Source organism: Chenopodium album, chromosome 4, assembly GCF_948465745.1.
Source record: "Chenopodium album chromosome 4, dcCheAlbu1.1, whole genome shotgun sequence".
NCBI classification, from domain to species: Eukaryota; Viridiplantae; Streptophyta; class Magnoliopsida; order Caryophyllales; family Amaranthaceae; genus Chenopodium; species Chenopodium album.
In genome coordinates this window covers 76,517,676-76,522,765 of record NC_137837.1, presented here as the reverse complement: position 1 = coordinate 76,522,765, position 5,090 = coordinate 76,517,676, and positions in this window count along the sequence as shown.

The following is a 5,090-nucleotide window of genomic DNA, read 5'->3' as shown; positions in this document are numbered from 1 at the left end:
ATGTGTTGCACCATGTTGCTGATGTTCACCCATATTTAGATGAGCACATGGCTAGTTTGCGTGATGAATTTCCATCGAAAGGTGAAAGGGCACTAATGCAGTTGCATAATAAGAGGTTTGTGAGTTGGTTTATTCAACGAGTGATGAGTCGCTTGGATGATAGTGTCACCGATACAGTAAGGTGGCTTGCTTATGGTCCTAGGGATGATGTTCGCTCATTTGAGGGATATGACATCAATGGGTACACTTTTTGGACAGAGGGTCGGGATTTGAAATCTACGTCGACCCAAAACAGTGGAGTAACGCTTGTGGCATCGTCAAGGGAGTTTGCAAGTGTTAAGGATAAATCACCTGTCGATGCAAAATTGTCATACTACGGTCGAATTCAAGAAATATGGGAGCTTGATTATTGTAACTTCACAGTTGCTCTTTTCAAATGTAAGTGGGTTGATAATATCAGGCGTAATGTCAAGTATGATGACTTTACTCTTGTAGATCTTGGGCACTTGAATGGTAGTGTGGAACCGTTCATCCTAGCTTCTCAAGCTAAGCAAGTGTTCTATGTAACTGACCCAGTCGATTCAAAATGGTCCATTGTGCTAGCTGGGAAAAGAAGAATCCTAGGCATTGGAGATCTTGAAGATGAGGAAGAATACGATGCATTTGATGATTCAGCACCTTTCACTGTTCCTAGACCTATTGCATCAAATGACATAGACGACCAGACATGTTATATGCGGTCAGACCACAACGAAGGAATATTAGAATGAGGTACTATAACATTTAATTTGAAATTGTAAGCAATTAAAAGTATTATTAAATTTAATCAGAAGTTAGGTAATTTTATGAATAGTTTGAGGGAAAATGTATGATATTGTTATCTTAGTTGCTAAATTTTCACAAATTCTTGTTAATGAATGAAGTATATCTCAAAATTGACATATTATGATAGAATTTAATTTTTTTAGTGTTAACGGTACTAGAAAATAACAAGTTACGTCAAAATGCATCAAAAATGATAGAATTTAATATTCTATATACTAACATGTATTATGACCTATATGTCAACATTTTTATCTCTTATGGACCTAATATCGTGTTATGTTTGTAATGACAGGTGTTTATAACTCATGGAGGACGATTATGACCCACTAGTAGAGGATTTGGAGGATGATGATGATGGCTATGAGGATGAGGATGAGGACAAGGACGAGCCATATGATGTCAACAAGGAGTCTGATTTGGGTGAGCCAGAAGATCAGGAACAAGATGCTTTTGAGTGCAGGCTTGATGAATTTGAAATTTCAGCTGAACGTGCGCCTCTTTTTGATTCTACAATTGTTGAGATTGTTGGTGAGAACACTACTCCTCAAACTCAAAGCCAAGGACAGGAGCAATTGAACACAGGTGGTGGAGTGGGGGTAAAGGCACCAGCTAAGAGAAAGGGTAGGGGTCCGACAACAAGTTTTAAGAAGCCAACCGGTCCCATGGTGTTGGAGTATGACAATGGATTCGGAAATATGCAAACCAAGTTGGCATATGTTCGCACAAAATCCCCATTACACTTTCTTGGAAGCAAGTACCTCCAGGCTTGATTCAAACATTTTGGGATGATACCAGGGCAAGTGTTTTGTTCAAATGCACATTTACATGTATTACAAATAATTTCACCTAATGTTTGTTTGTAAATGGAAAATAATAATTGCTTGTATTTGTGATTGCAGAAGATGTTTAGTATTCCTAATGATCCCCAGAAGAGAAGGGTGTTTGATTCTTTACTAGCGGAGAAATTCAGAGGCTTCAAGACCCACTTGACCAGTGGATGGATCTATAAGAAAAAGAAACACAAGAAGAAAGCTTCCAAGGGAAATGATGGCCTGGTGAAGGTGGAAATGAGGAAGATGTTGAGGAACAAGACCCACCGTGGAAAAAATGGCCAAGCGTGACGGAGGACGAGTGGAAAGACTTTGTTATTAAAAAAACTCGACCCAAAGCAATTGTAAGAACTACTAAATCTAATGAGAATTGTATAATATATTGACTCTTTTTGCAGTAATGATGCTAACATTACTATTTATGTAGGAAATTTGAGAGCAAAACAAGGCAAATTCATTGAAGAAGGAGTACCGCCATCGTACGGGGGCCAAGACATTTGGTGAATGGAGGCAAACTTGGAAGAAAGAGGGTATATACCCCACTTTGACTCAAGGGTCATCCGAAGAACCCTCCAACTCCACGATCACTACGTTGGTTAGTTGACATGTTATGAGAAAGAACTTGGTCATTTGTTTAAAAATGTAGAAAATGGGCAAGTAGAAGTCAAATAGGCCTTATTTAGGCTATTTTGGATGAAAATGCGACCTTAAACTTAGTAAAATGCCCTTTTTCTGTTATTTCAAGGCTTAGCCACCTATAAATAAGTATAATTGACATGTTATGAGAAAGAACTTGGTCATTTGTTTAAAAATGTAGAAAATGGGCAAGTAGAAGTCATTTAGGCCTTATTTAGGCTATTTTGGATGAAAATGCGACCTTAAACTTAGTAAAATGTTCTTTTTCTATGATTTCAAGGCTTAGCCACCTATAACTAAGTATAATTGACATGTTATGAGAAAGAACTTGGTCATTTGTTTAAAAATGTAGAAAATGGGAAGTAGAAGTCAAATAGGCCTTATTTAGGCTATTTTGGATGAAAATGCGACCTTAAACTTAGTAAAATGCCCTTTTTCTGTGATTTCAAGGCTTAGCCACCTATAACTAAGTATAATTGACATGTTATGAGAAAGAACTTGGTCATTTGTTTAAAAATGTAGAAAATGGACAAATAGAAGTCTTTTAGGCCTTCTTTTTTACCGTTTTGACCCAAGTATTTAATTTTTTACATATTTATTACTCAACATGTTTAACTTAACTAATTAATTTAATTTATTCTAACATAATTTATATATATTCCAAGTTTTGCAAGGTGAAAAAGGGAGATCCGTTAACAAGCAAGGAGCTTAATGAAGTTCGAGACATGTTGGCATCTTTCATCACCTTCAATTTGTAAATGTGGCATCATTTTGAATTTATACTTTGTTAATTATTAACTTTTAGACTACAATATTGACTAGTTATTAGTCTTGTTTGTATTTATGTGTATATCACACTTTATTTAATTTGTTGTATTGCATTTGGTTTTTAATTATAAAAGTCTAAATATATATTTTTAATTCTTGTTATGATTATTAATAATAATTATATTATGGCAGAATTTATAGCAATAATATGGCAGAATATTATAGCAGGATCAGTTGTAGGAATAATTGCAGGCAAAAAAAAAAAAAAAAAAAAAAATTTAGATCCTTATTATTGCCACCGGTTTACCGGTTCAAACCGGTGGCAATAGTCAGCCTTCCCCTCCAAAAAAAAACCGCGCCATTATTATTGCCACCGGTTAACCGGTGGCCATAATTATTATTACCACCGGTTAACCGGTGGCCATGCGTTGCTTCATTGCCACCCCCCAAATGACCACCGGTTCAAAACAAAACCGGTGGCAATGGGGGGTTTTCAACCGGTGGCCATTACATATTTTCGCCTAGTGTGAACCCGACATAAAACCAACCAAAGACGACCCGGGCTAACCCGAGTATTTAAGACCCGAACCCGAACATGAACCGACCTGGAGTTGGCCCGACCCGAATGTAACCCATAAATTATTGACCTGAATCAAACCCGGTCTGAACCGAAATTGGCCCAAACCCGTTTTAACCCGTCAAAACCCAATTTAACCCGACCTGAATTCAACCCAACCCGTTCCTAACCCGACCCGAATTTAACCCGACATGTTACTAACCCGACTCGAAATTCAACTTATTGACCCGACCCAAATTCAACCCGACATGTTATTGACCCGACCCGAATTTTATCGACCTATTACTAACCCGACCTGAAATCAACACGACTTGTTATTGACCGACCTAAATTCAACCAAAATTGTTCCTAACCTAATTTCAAATCACCTTAAATTCAATTTAGACTACCTTATTATTATTAGATTGATCAAAACATTTTGTTAGGTAGACCAAGTCGGTCCAGGCCAGCAAAAGAAAGAAGCATCATCTCCAAATTTAAGAGTTAGATACATTATATATTTGTTATATGGTCAAAGGAGATAATTATCTTCCTAAATTATAGGCTATAGTTCCCTCGTATGTTGCCATATACTTCCTCCGTTTCTATTTAGTTGACGCGTTTGATTTAGGCACATATATTATGGAGAGGAGAGAGTGTGAGAGAGAATGAAAAAGCAAGTGGGGTAGCATGTAAATGCAAGGTACAAAATTTACCTCAAAAGGAAACGTGTCAAAATTTCCTAAAAAGGAATACGTGTCAACTAAAAAGAAATGGAGGTAGTATATTGTTATATTGTCATTACATGAACGGTTAACAAACCGACCCAAAAAATGTACCCGAAATCAACTCGAAACCCAAATTAACCCAATATTTGAGACCTGAACCCGAACATGACCCGACTTGGAAATTACCCAACCTAATAATAACCCGCAAATTATTGACTTGAATTGAACCGACATGACCCGACTTGAAAATGACTCGACCTGATTGTAACCCGCAAATTATTGACTTGAACCGAACCCGACTTGAACCCGAGAATGACCCGACCTGATTCTAACCCGCAAATTATTGACTTGAACCGAAGTGGACTCGAACCCGAGAATTACCCTAAACCGTTTTAACCCGTGAAAACCCGAATTAAGGGTCTGTTCTCTTACGTTGAAATTCAGTTCAGTTCAGTTTAGCTCAGTTCAGTTCAGTTCAGTTCAGCTCAGTTCAGTTCAATTCAGTTCAGTTCAGTTCAGTTTAGCTCAGTTCAGTTTAGTTCAGTTCAGCTCAGTTCAGTTCAATTCAGTTCAGTTCAGTTCAGCTCCTAATTTCCTTCTCTTATAAAATATTCATTTCAGTTCAGTTCAGTTCAGCTGAGTTCAGTCAATGAGAACAGGCCCTAAACCCGACCTATTATTCATCACCCGACCCAAATGTAAGTCGATCTGTTATTAACCCGACAGGATGTATGACCCGACGTGACC